This window comes from Manacus candei, unplaced genomic scaffold (assembly GCF_025592945.1).
Source record: "Manacus candei isolate 608988 ecotype Guabito, Panama unplaced genomic scaffold, ASM2559294v1 h1tg000011l, whole genome shotgun sequence".
Taxonomy (NCBI): Eukaryota; Metazoa; Chordata; class Aves; order Passeriformes; family Pipridae; genus Manacus; species Manacus candei.
In genome coordinates this window covers 16,745,032-16,759,492 of record NW_026138059.1, presented here as the reverse complement: position 1 = coordinate 16,759,492, position 14,461 = coordinate 16,745,032, and the positions used below count along the sequence as shown (strand labels likewise).

Genomic DNA, 14,461 nt, shown 5'->3' with positions numbered 1-14,461 from the left:
GGGAAGTTGCTTACCAGTTCCAAAACAGACTTGACTTGGGGAAAATTAATTTCATTTATTGCCATTTAAAATAAATTTGGGTAGTGAAAAAAAAAGACAAAATGAAGCAGTAACTTCCCCAAGCACACACACTTCTTCTTCCCAAGCTCAGATTCATTCCCAACTCCTTACACTCCAACCACAGGTGGTGCAAGGGGAAAGGAGGGTTGTGGTCAATCCATAACACTCCCTCTGTGCTGCTCATTCCTCCTCACGGTTTTTCCCTGCTCCTACCTATACTCTCTTCATGGGTCACATTTCCTTCAGGAAACCTCCACCTCCTCTGACATGGTTCTTTTCATGGGCTGCAAGGGAATGTCTACTCTGGCACCACAAAGCAGATATTGATTTTGATGTTTGCACTTACATTCTGCTCTCTTTTTTTTAATCCATGCCCTGTCTGCCTTTGTGGCGTTTTCCCATGGTGCTACTATTTTGGCTGCTGGGCTCAGCTGTGCCCTGTGGTGGGTCTGTTGGAGTTGGCTGGAACCAGCTGTCCCTGGCACTGGGCAACCCCAGTCTCCCCTCACAAAGGTCATCTCTTCAGCTGAAACCTGCCTCCTATACAAAAATAACCTAATTTTATAAGACAAATGCTGTTTTGGTGATATGCAGAGATATCATTTGATGATGTGCACAGATAGCATACTGTTCCTGTGGAGATTATTTCCTTAAAAACAAGAAAGAGCATTTTGAAAGGGTTGACATTGTTTTGAACTTCCATGCAAGTTGCTTTTATGAATTTACAAGTTCAAATCCAGATGATCATTTCTCTTTGGACATATTGGCAGGCCTGCAAGATCAATTTTTGTCTTTGATCTGTGAGAACTCTTATTTTCCCATAGCTGCCAGGCTGACCTGCTGTTAAGCTCTTCAGTTTGTGGCTGATGTTGCCACTTAATTAATCCAGAGCTCCTGCATATTACCACAGGATCCTGGCAACAGCTACAGTCCATTTTTGTTGGCTAGATGTCTCCTTGATATCTTATCTTGATGTATGATGTAGAAATCATCCTGGGATAAGGTTTTCAGTGTTTGTGTGATGTTTTCATTCTTTGACAACTGTGATTCTCTTATTATTAACCATTTCTCTCTTCTTGCTATTCAGTGTGCAAAATTCAGGGCAATTACAGACATTTGGGGTGACTCAACTCATGTTGAGCATATTCAGTCCTTTTTATCCAATAGCTTCCCATGTTCCCCAATTTCCTTGTTTACCTGGAAATGCGGCAGTGTATATGTGCATGAAACCTTCTCAGGTACCTCGTCATGTACTTCACCTTTGTTTGCCTATTCTTCATGGTCCAGTCAGAAAGCTCTTTTTAAAAAGTTATTGCTGCCTTGAAAGTGGTAGCATGAAGTATTATGGGTTGGAGAAAACATTCAAACAGTCTGCTGCAGAGGATCTGTAGATTTTGATGGAGCTATGCCTTCACGTTAATATCTTGAAAGTTGATGCAATTCATAATGAATATACCTTTGACTTGTAGGTATAGGTTTACTACCTCATGTTATACAAACAACAAAAAGAAATAATTGTTCACATTGTCTGGAAGCAATGAACCTCAACAGATGGCATCACCTGTGAAGATGACATTTCACTAATTCCTCTGTGTGACTCTTTGAGATCCTATTTTTGAAAATTTCAACAGGTCTCGTTGATGATAAAGGAGAAGTATGGCTTGAGCAGCTAACAGATAACTTTCACGAGCCCTTAGAGGATGTGTTTGGTATCAGGCTCTTCCAGCAAAGCTTAAAGCTTAAACTACAGTGAAGTGACTTAATGCAGCAATGCTCTTCAGTGCTTGCACCCCAGACATCTGTCATCTAATAGCTTTGAGTTCCTTCCAGACACTGACTGAACATTGCACTATTTCCAAGCAGCCTCCCAAAGCTTGGGAGGAAAAGCTGTAATCATTCATTGAATAAGTGTACTCTGGGATATTATGTAACGAGCTCATTGGCAGACTATCTACTTGGGCTGAAAATGTCTATGGGCACACTTTCTTCCAAAAAAAAGTGTTTCACACAGAAAATTTGTATGGCTTCTTGCTCTGGCTTATCATTCCGTTTCAGTCTCTTTTTCAAGGCAGAATTATATCTAAGAGTCATGAATGGTGGCCACTACACTCTTTCTATAAGCAATAAAGAAGAACAAAGAGCTAGGGTTTATCCCTTGGAAAAAGTAATGTGTTGACCATGTACCAACAGACACCAGTTAATGGCCTCTAATCTTCCTTTGCAGTTCTTGTGGTGATACAACCTGATAGTGTAAACCTAAAGGGGAAGTAATTGCAATTACTTCCATGTAGTTTAGGTAGGACCCTTCCAGCTTCAGGAGCTTCAGGAGAAACCAGACTATATTTGGCAAGGCAGAAATATATTTAGCTGCATGTATGTGACAGTCAGGCAACTACTACAATGATTACCCTAATGACCTATCAATCAGCAGTTCCCTAGGTTTATCACTTACTCTTTCCTTCTGTGTTTGGGAATTGTGGGTTCATCTCTTGGAGACTGGTTCTTTATGCAATTGATGAGAATGCACAAATATTACCTTGTGTTTCTTCATGCATTCCCCACAACACACAGTTAAAATCAAGAGCTAAACTCCTCTAGCTATCAATTTACTCATCTGTTAACTTGTTTTTGATAACAGTACGTGATGACGCATCAGCTGTAGCAATCTAACCACAAAACTCAATCTACATGAGAAAAAGCATGTTATGAAACTTCTTATCACATTTTAGTAGATAAAACTGAACTGAATATTCATCTGTTCCTATTTTATGTGTGTGTGATTTTTCTCAAAGTTTTTTCAACAGCAGAGAGGTTTATGCCACAAACATGAAGTTTTGGGTGTATAACTTCATCCTATTAAAATGCAAATCCTTGAGTTTCTCCTCAGGAAAAAAAAAAAGAAGACAATTTGCTGCTAAATCCCACAAAATCCCATTGAAAATTACTTTTACTGATTAAACTTCTGTGCTCTGGATGGCAGGTGGAGCAAACTGTTGCCACTTCTGATAAATGCAAACTCGGTAGTCAAAAACGCTCATGTTGTTAGAAAGTATACAAAGGTAGTTTAATTAATATTCGAAAACCGTATAGTGCCTCCTGAATTGTTAACAATAAAAGTAATCTTTGCTCTCACGGCTGTGTTTCCACAGTATTTTGGTATGGTAATTTTGGAGGTTTATTTCTTACCTCTGTCATCATTTTCACTAGTGTTTGTATGGTGCTGTGTTTTAGACTGGTGACCAAAGCAGTTTTGCAACACAGGGATGTTTTTGTTGTTGCTGAACATTGTCTACATGGCATCGAGGCCTTCTTTGTTTCTTGCTCTTACCCCTCAGCAAATAGGCTGGGAGTGGTCAAGAGGCTGTGAGGGGACACAGCTGAGACAGCTGATCCTAGGTGACCAAAAGGATATCCCATACCATATAATATCATGCTCAGCAATAAAATGGAAGGAAGTTTTTCCAAAGTAGTTGTTGCTTAGGGACTGGCTGGGTACCAGTCTTCTGGTGGTGGTTGCTTTTGCATCACTTTTTTTTATTCATTTATTAAACTGTCTTAATATCAACCCAGTAGCTTGCTGACTTTTCCCCCTCTTCTCTTTGCCATCCTAATGAGGGAGTGGGACCAAGAGACCGCAGGGGTCTTCTGCCAGCTAGGATATAACCATCACATTCCCTCAACTGAACTGTCACCTCAGAGGGACCTCTATGGTTAATTTCTGTCATGTACTCATGAAGAATCACACACAGTATTCTCTCTCATACCTCTGTTGTCATTGATGATTTGTGGGTCTTAGTAGACTTTTCCAATGGTGAGAGCCCTGCCTGACTAGCTGGTAATGCTTTCACTGGGAACTAACAATGTCTTTATAAATAAATAATAGGACAGTCAGTAGGAAGTTTGCTTTGCTATCTAGATATGTTTCAACTTGGCAATACTCAATGAACATCAGCGTTTCTGAAACTAAAAGAACATTAATAATTCTTTGGGTGAAGTGTGATCAAGATCTCATCTTGAAATATCTAGTAGTGGAACTATCTGGTTTATAAATTGCAGGAAACTATATTAAAAGGTATTCCAGCAAGTAAATAGTCATGTTATATAATTTTCCTAATCTTTGGGTGAAGGGAATTTTGAAATATGGGGGTTTCTCATGGAATCCTAACACACAGCTGCATAAATATCCTCCCAGCTGACAGCTTCCTGCTCTGACCCAAATTACTGGAATTTATCTGGGTGTGATATTCTGCACCATTTTGTTTAACCAAACAAGGCCAAAAGTCTTCAAAATAAGAAACATCCTAGGTTTTAGAAGAATAAAAGCTAGAATATTTATCCTCTTCTTAATAAAATCTTAGGATGAGGCTGGACAAAATAGAAGAAAAAATGGCTAGACACAACCCTCTCCCACACATCATGATCTTGCAGGTGGGTTTTTAGTCTCACTGCCTTTCTGAAATTTAGTGGATTTTCATCTTCTTTGGTCCCATTTTCTTTTTCATTATCTCTGAACCCAGGTTCTCTACTCTGTTCTCCTAACAGTAGTTTCAGTTGCTCTGCTTAAGCCGGTCTGCTGCTTCCCTGCTATGCCTATTGCCTTCCATCTGGGTTGTTACCTGGAAACCTTTTTTTAAAACAGAGCACTTTTTTTTTTTCCCTTGTGGAAACAAATCATATTTTCCCTTTCTACAGGTGTAAATGTTGTGCTCAAGGGAATATAATGTTAATTTAAAATAGAAGCAAGTGGAATATCAGCCTACTACAGCATCACAATGATAGACAACTGTCTAGGAAATTTTTTCTAGAATTGTTTCTCCAGTGTTAATAGGGAAAGGGTTTTGGTCACAGAGGCAGAATTGGTAACTTGGTCCTGTTCCTCACTTGTAGTCCGTCACTCTTCTTTTTTCTGTATGTTTATACTTTGTGTCAGGTCCAACTCAGTCTGAGTTTTGGCAAGTTTTATTTCATCTTTATGCTTTCTACTTCCAACATACATTATATTCTTTGCTGGGTTTTTTGTGCGTGTGTTTCTGTGTGTTCATTATTCCCAGTACCTTCTTCCAGCTGGTGATTGCTAGACATTCCCGTCACTTTAATTAAGGAAATTTCACACCTCTTGATGTTCACACCACCTGAAAACTGATGTTTTCAGTTCTTTGTCTGATCCCTCTAATTTTGTGATTTTTCCTTTCAAAAGAGAAAACCGTCACTGAAGATGTAGTTTTGTTTGCCTAGGCTCTGTTTCAATTGTGGTGATTCCTGTTTGCTCCTTCCAGAGTTAATCTGGGTGATTAGTGTTTCTGTAGTGTCTTTGACATTTGTCAAACTAAAATATAAGATATTATTATTTTTTTAGGCTGTGTATTTGATGAATAAAAAACCATCAAATGTTTCATCAAGGAATAGAAACTCTACCAAATTTAAAAGCATTTGATTTCCTGTTAAGTGTGCTAAGTGATTTCCCCTAGAACCTACTTCTCTAATAACGTTCATAATCTTTCTCTGCATTTACTCTCAGCGCAGGATCTCCCATTCTCATTGATCTTCTACATACAAGTTTCCATTATTTCAGTAACAATAAATTGACTTTGTGTTTCTTGACAGCTTTGCCATGTTGTTTCATTGCTTTTCCCAACAGCAAACAATATAGCAGAGACAGATTTTATAGAAAACTGTAGTAAATGGAGGCTGTTCCTGATCCCTGGCAAATAGCCCTTCAGTGCTTTTTACTTCATGACTTCACTCTAAACTAAGTATCTGAATGTAACTATTGGGCATGCAGTGAACATCTGAGCCTGAAAAATAGTCATATAACACATTTGCGAAGCCAACAGGAAATGCACTCTGCTCTATAGGTAGAGGCAGACTAAGATGCTGTAATATAAAGAAAGAGTCACTATTAAGAGAAGAACATAATGATCATATTGTTAGTAAATCTGTGATTTTTGGTAGACAAAAAAAGGAACAGAAGAACTGGCAGCTGTTCTACATGAAACCATTGTGATCTTTTATCTAAATGAAATGAGATTTGGAAATGAAAGAATATAGGAGGAGGAGGAAACATTTAATGAAATGGAACTGTGGGGGACACAAGCACAGAATCATTAATTTCCAGTTTCGTTAGTATTAATGGTATGCTTTTTGAAAGCAAAAAGGACTAAAGATAAGTAACTTTGTCAGTGTCTATCACTCTCTTCTGTGGTTTTAACCTCCTTATTTACTTACTTAGCTTTTACTTACTTTACTGTGCTTGTGGTTACAAATTATTGAAAATCATACATACAACCACGGAAAGATGTTTTTTCTGTGTATAATAGTAACAGGAAAAAGCATTATATGATTTTGTCACTGTCTCATTATACAGATCCTTATTCCAGGTTAGAGACCATGGTTTTACAGACTATTTTACAGCACAGGTAGAATAGTAAGGAAAAAAAAAAAGAGGAAAAAATAAAACCAAATATATTTATAGAATGTATTTTAAAAGTAACACAAGTTAACTATAAGATGAAATGTAAACCTGAAATAATAGAAATATCCTGACTTTTCACATAATCCTATAAATAGACATTAAATTTCTGGAAGGAGAAAGTGGCTGACCTTGTAGTGTTTGTCCTGCATAACAGTCTGAGGTATTTTGAGAGTAAAAATAAAACAGGTAAGGTTTCATCTTGAGAAGAATAGAGTAGGTCAGCATTGAGGCTTAAAGCAATATGAGGGAGGGAGGGAGAGGAGGAAACTCAGTTCCAGGATCTGAATGATGGAAGCAAGTAAGGAAGCTGCTTAGAATCTGCCATGTATGTTTAATTATTTTAATATGTGGGTTTTTTTTTTAGGTGAAGAATTCCTTTAAGTGAACTTGCTTCAAGCTTCCAGTTTTTAGAACACTGTTTGATTTCTCCTCTCAATCATCTAGTTCATAATGTTGTTTCATGTGAATTTGATCTTTTGTTTACTCTAGTTTTCCTGGGGACTATCAATTCCAAATAAAATTTGCAAATACCTTAGGCAAGGACTCTATATACATGAATCTCAGGGCAAGTGTGAGAATTTCAGGACTAGGTGTGTCTTTTGACAAGTAGTATACAAGTCAAGGCAGGGAAAAAAAATTTAGAGATGGAGCAAAACAAAATGCTCCAAATAAACCAGCATCAGCCTTTGACGATGAGTAGGCAGTATAGAGATAGTTCAAAGCTCTGAGAAAACATATTATCCTAAATGTCTCAGGACTGTGGCTCTCAAAATGGAAATTCAAGCTAAAACAAATAATTTGGTACCCAAATCCAACTGCTTGCCCCACTCCTTTGCTAAAGGTTTTTGTTTCCTCAGGAGAGATGAAAAAGTAGGTCATACGTCCACTTCTCAGTCTTGCCAACTTAAACTGCCATTAATCTCAATCTATGTTAATATGATGAATTATAGATATATTTTCCTGGTCTATTACATGTGTCTCAAGGGCAGTAACACCTAAATATTGTACAGGGCAGACAACAGCGAGTAGTAACTTGTCAGTGGTCTGATTAAAAATTAATGAAGGTTTTAAATTTTTACTCATGGGTAGAGTTTATTGGTTTTAGAACACAAAAATTTGTATTGTCTTAAGATAATTAAATGGATTTTGGATGTGCATGGATTCATCACCTTCTTTGTACCCCATGGTTAACATTTTTATGTTACCTGTCTACTCTAGATACACCTCTGATCACACAAATACATGTGGTTAACATCTTGGTACCATGGAATGCATGCTAATAAAAACCTTGTTATGTGTCAGGCAGCTCTCATTATTACCACATTCCTAACACAGAAAACCACTATTTCTTACCTGGTCCTGATACTTATATATGCCTCATTGTTAAACTTAGGATTCTCTGTAGCATTCTGGGGAAGTAAAAGCATTTACTGAAAGGTGTAGTGCACCAGCTGATATATTCCTTATCCAGTGTGTGAATACTGTGCTACCTTGCATCTCTTGCCTTGAGAAACTGGGCTAGAAAAAAACAAACAAACAAACAAAAAATTTACAGTGTACAAAACCAGACAAACCAGTTGCATATGTTTCTAAAAGATGTACAGCCATGATATAAGAAAGCACAGATCATAAAAATGTATGAAGAAATTTTCCTCCTCTCTCCCTTTTTTAGCTTAGAATATTCAGTTTTCTTAGAACTGATTAAATTAGGCCTATTGAACACTATATACCTCAGGTTATACTCATTAAAAAAAAGCTTATTTTTTTGGAATATTTTTGCTTTTATAGGCATATTTTCATTCTAAAGACATCCTTTGACATGCAGATGTCTTTGTTTTAGAGGTGTAAAACCACTTGTTTTAACTCCTCCTTTTTTCGTAAATCAGCATTCATAATTCACTAAGTGTTTCATATGGAATCCTCCTTTAGATATCACAGAACATCTTGACTTGAAACTGACCCATGAGGATCATCAAATCCATCAGTATATAAATGCATATACTTGATACAAACATCTCTTGGCTTATATCTTTGTAGATTTGAGTGATTGGTTATCGGTTGGACAAGAAGCAGAAATACAGAGGTTGACTGGCTTGGCCTGAAAACCAGTTCATGGTGATGGATTCCAAATACCTTTCCCTAATGTGCTGTAATGTGTTGGCATGGTGTTCAATATGTCTAACTCCAGCGTCGCTCAGAAAAGGTGAAGTGCAGGGAGGTGAGCTGATTTCCACAGTTAACTGACAGACTCTGTAGTATATAAGAAAGATAAGTCTGTTTTCCAAATTTCACTCTACATTTTCTAGTCATCTCCAGCCAATATATTTTCCATCTTGCTCATGCGCAAGGTATTGTACCACATTTAAGAGAAAGAATTGAAAAAGTTAAATTACAGTAATTGAACTTAGAATTTCAATAGCAAATGAAGTAAATGAATCATACATTATGACTATAAGCATAAGCACTGAAATTGTTTAGAAAAGGGGCAGACATTACTAGACATAACGTTTAGGGAGATTCTGCCTTACTTCAGAGTCTTCATATCACTTCTGATATGCAACATTGCACCTCCTTAACTGCAAGGCAAGAGCAAGTTTAAAAGGTAAGGATTCGGACCGAAAACAAACTTTAATAAAAATGATAAGGTAATTTCTCAATACTCTTGAATCTTTCAGACCTCCTGATTTTAATTAATCCACTGTGGCTTAATGAACCACTCCAAACTAGAACTGTGAGAATCATGGAAACCTGACAGTGAAACACATGCTCAAGTTTTACACTGCCAGCTAATTTAGATGAGGAAAAGATGCAAGAGGAATGTGAATGTTTCTTATGTGGTGATCTGGTTCCATCAGAGTCTGGGACCACTGTGAAGTACAGGAGTCCACAAGGTGATTTGCCAATACTGGTCCACTCACAGATTCAATGGGAGAAGATAGTCCCAGTTCCCTGCCCTGCAGCACAGGAGAGTGGAAGAACTCTTGACTTGCTTATTTCCCATAGTGGGACAATTACCAGGGTCGCAGGTTTTGCAACCCCTGATTTGAATGGCTATAACAAATGAGAAATGAAGATCAGAAATGTAAACCTCTACCATCCTGGGCAGTTTGGGGATTTATTCCTGCCTCCCCCCTTCTGTCTATTTGATTTTGCTTTATCATTCTTGCTTCGTGAAAGTCTTGCGATAGGGTTCAATATCCATGGCAGATACAATAAAAGCACATTCAGGATAATAACAATAAATTGTTAAAAATTTCAGTAGAGGTGGTTAGATGAAAAAAATCTGAATTTAACTTACCTCTTAACCCCTTTTAATTGTGTTAGTATAACCGAATTAAAATATATTTAGATATTTATATTCCGAATCACAATTTTGGACTAAAATCATCTATTATATTAAAATACGAATCAAATGAACTATTGGTGTTCTGCATAGGTTTATACAGTATTTAATTTCATGGCCAGTATTAGTCAGGACATAGGAGAGATTTCAGTTCCTTTGTGTTTCATGCACTTTATATATATGATGAAATGTATATTTTACCAGTATATCTTCCCATTTTGACTTTCCATTTCTATACTAGTACTAGGACAGAAGCTGAAACAATATTCTGTCTCATATATTTTAAGTGTTTTCTTTTACTATTTTTGTTTCAGAGTTAATACTACTTTCCATTTTCCTACACATTTTGAAATGTCATTAAACTCTTTGAGTCATACTACATTATCAAACAATAAAAATGCTTGTGGATTAAAATTGGAAGTGAGTGAGAAAAGTGTTTTAAAAGGTAAATATTAGAAAGTGAAGTAATGAACAGCATAAATACATCATACACACTGTCTACTGTCATCACACATCCCTGCCACTGTCTACTTCAGCAACATTTCTCAAAGGAAGGTGCATTTCTCTCTCATTAGTAGCTATACAAATTGACCAGAGTAAATTTTGTCTGTTTTGTTTAAACTACCAGAGTTAAAATGAATAAGGTTTAACTTTTATTAATTAATGTTTAAAAATTTTAAGTCAGCAAGAAAAAAAGTGTTAACATTTTTTGATCAAGGTGATATCTGAGTCACTAACGTTGATTTTTAATAAATCCTTGAAAACCTTTTGGCTTGAAGAGACTGGAAACAATAGATATCCTACCTATAGCATGTCACCTCGAATCCAGGCAAGTTTCAGTGCTCTGTAAATGGAATACTAAGGCAGAATAATGTCCTGTTGGATTTAAGTTTGAAATATTGCAATTTGAGAAGTTTGCAATTGTTTTGCAGAGAGTTCTACTAATCAGACTCCAAAACTGGATATATTTCAGGAATCCCAAAGATGTGAAAGACTACTATATAGTGTATTATGGTACACTGTAATATATATAGTGAGAATTTTTAAGATACATAAAATTTATCTTGAGTGCACACAATGACAAAAGATTGTGCTATACTTTGTTTTCTTTCCAGTTAATTGTATTTTTTTAAAATAAATGCTCAGGACATAAGCCAAAACCTCATTATACTGTTTATGAATCTGTGGCAAAATGACAGCATGCAAGTTCATTTCATTAGAAACTCAATTCTAGGTTAATTCTCCCTAACAGCAACTCTAATTTGGGCTAGTCAGTAAAGGATATTAATAAATGGTTTGGCATATATGTGTGAACTTTTCCTACGAGGTAAGTATCTGTACTCATTTTTGTCAAGTATAAAGGGCATTTAAAGAGCATAGTTACTATATGTCAAACATATCTCAATAGATTCTGAATAGTGAATTTTATTAAACTAAATTTCTGGTGTTGCTCTGGCCTTGACATTTCCAGGCAATCTAAGTATTACAGTTTGTTAGCATATTAATGTATTTTTGTAAATGGAAGGGAACCCAACTACAAGTGAAGCCTACATTTTAATCTGCTAATCACAAACAAGTATCTGCTCTCAAAAACAGCAGAATAAAAGCTGCTTACTTCTGAATATGTATACCGATAGCTCTTATTCCTACATATCTCAGAAGATGTTATTTTTTTGTATAGACAGCATAGCAGACCAAAGGCAAGCAATTTTCTGACTAAAATATTTATAATGCAGTTATAATTACAAAACAAAAAATTACTTTAGAGGAATGGATTACATTCAAAATATGTACATATCAATGTAAGAAAAATTATTGGGAGACCAAACAGTATTGAGGAGAAGAAAAACATGTTGTTAAAATATTCAGTGTTATAGTGCATGGGAAAATATGCAGATAAATGTTGATTTCCAAATCAAGTGACTAGTCTGCCCTTCAGTGTGCAAAATGGATCACAGATTGACAGTAAATTTTCCCTATACCAGAGATTCATAAAACTATATTGTATCTGACCTTTGTGTTTATTGGTTTCTTTTTTCTTTCCTTCTTTCTTTTTTTGTTTGTTCGTTTTTACAATCCCAAGAATGAGGACTTTTCTTGAAATACATGCATAGTATGATTGGGACAATCATAACTAACCTTTAGTTAAACCTTGTAACAGACTCAGGAAAAAAGAAGAAGCAGAGCTCTAACAAGCTGATTTATGTAGCCAATATTAAAACATTGTTTAATTGTTCATTTTTGGGGGGGCAATGTTATGGGTACCATGTAATTTCCAGCTCAGAATCCTGTAACCATTTCTGTCCACGTTCATATTAAATTTGCAACAGATTCTGCATCCTGTCAATTTGAAAATTGTTTTTCTTACTACTTATAAAAGGCAGGGAAAAAAGAATAACAAGGATCTCTTATAAAAATAAAAATGTGAAACAGTAGGACAACACATTTTCGAAGATTACCTGGTATAAATTGTTATGATAATGGCAGCAAAAGCAGACTGCTGAGTGTAACACTTGGCAGTCCATCACACTTATTTCCTGCCAAAGTGGCTGGCAAAGGAGGAAGAAAAAGAGTGTTCTGTTGTCTGTAATCTGTATCAATAATCTCTGTCAGCCCTTGTAGTATATCAAATAATAATGTTCTCTTAACATCCAAAGCGCAACTTTGAGGACAGTGTTCACACTGAGTTCTTGAATAAGATTTTTGTTTCTTAAGTTCCAGGGAGCCTCATTGTAATCCTTTGTGTCTGTTACACGCAGAGACCACTTTACCTATGCTGCACTTGAGCTTTGCTGACTTTAAATGCCGCCTTAACTGGTTACATAACTTTTCACAATGTTGCAGTGATGCCTTAAACCCCTAATAGTTTTTTATTTTTCTAATTTTTGTAAGCCTTATAAGTCTTATAAGTAATAGAAGTAGACTCTAAAAGCAGCAACCCTCACATCCCTTTCCCTGTTGCACCCTTAGTTTACACATTCCTTAACCCTCCTACCCCATTCCATGTTCTCTATATCACTCCTACCCCAGAATTCAGCAGAAATGTTTAGTCTCTTGTCAAGGCAAGGCCTAGACTGTTCAGAGAACAGCCATATCAGGGCCTGAATAACAAAACAGAGTCAAGAATTAGGTGACTATGTGCACTCTGTGCCCCGAAGAAGATGAAGATTGATGAAGAGGTGGTCCCAAAATACACCCCAGACCCATTCTCAGGGGGTGGACCCGGGGCGGATCGGAGCAAAGGCCACAGCGTGGACACATTTGGGATTGGATAGATGGTATTATAAAATGTAACATCTCGGGCACAGGGGCGCATGTTGTGTAACATCTATTGCCTTGGCACATTAAACCCTTTCCTTATCTCACCCTCAATTAACTGCTCCCGAGTTTTTTCTTAGCACCAGCTGAGCAGGCATCAACAGTGCAGTAATATACTTCCTGTAGGCCTTTGCTGTTAAAGAAATAAACAGGGAACTGTTAGTGAAATTCTTTGATCTCTCCCATGAGTTGGAAAGCCAGTGCATTTTGTTTATTGTGTATGGCATGGCATGGTATGTTATGTTTCAGAGTGGTTGAACAGTGCAGAGAAAAACAATTTTCCTTGCTTCAGCCATGTTGTACTTGTGCAGGCTAACTCTCTGCTGCGAGGGAGAGAGCTCTCCTTTCCCATTAATTTGACTGGGTTTTGACCTCATTTAGACTTGTACCACCCACAACATCCTATAGCACAGTTACACAACTTCATTTTGAGTTGTATGAAAAACAAACCCCCGTACCTTGCTTTCATCTTCACACTGATTTATGTAATTTCTTATCCTTTTGATCCTGTATTGTAAGAAGCTGTGAAAACTCTTTATTCATGTGTGCATTACTCTGTTCTAACTCTCCTTGATGGAGAGTTTTCCTGGTCTATACAGTCGCTCTGTTCAGAACCCCTCATATGTCTTGTCATTCCTATATAACAAAGTTTTTTCATATTGTGACTTTTTTTGCATATTGTGAAATGCTGTTCTCAGGATTTTTGGTTTGCTATCCTGAGTAATGCAGGAAATATTGAGCCACTTGTATACACCGAGGAGAATAGATGCTATTAGAGATTTGTAGAGAGAATTTCTAAGGGTTCTCCATACTGAGCTCACCATTTATTCACAATTTTTCTTCTTCTGTTTTAACCATTCTCTTAATTTATTGAAGGGCTTCCTTGTTATCCCAGGGTGACTGAGTTACTTTAGAGTCTTTTAGCATAGAAGCTTGGTAAAATCCTTTGAAAATCAAAAACCATGTACCAAGACATCCTTTTTCACATATTCAGTGTTCCTCCCGTGAGTTACAATTTCCCTTTTCAGAAACCTTCTCAACTATTCCCCCATACGTTATGTTCATTTATATATCTGTTGATTCTGTTCTTCAGTGTAATTCTTAATTTCTTAATGGTTTCTTTTGAATGTGATTGGGACTTACTGATATGTAGTTTGAGGTGTGCCCTTGCACGTCGTGGTCTTACCCCCATTTTCATAAATAATTAAAGCAAAAAACTCTAAAAAAAATCCACATCTACCATTCCCATGGTTTGGATGCCATTTTAA

At 36.6% G+C, this 14,461-nt stretch overlaps 1 protein-coding gene across 1 annotated transcript in view; it reads left to right on the top strand.

The window, feature by feature from the left end:
- EYS (eyes shut homolog) overlaps positions 1–14,461 on the top strand; it is a 671,723-nt gene that overhangs the window by 427,501 nt on the left and 229,761 nt on the right. The gene's annotated exons all lie outside the window — the stretch shown is intronic.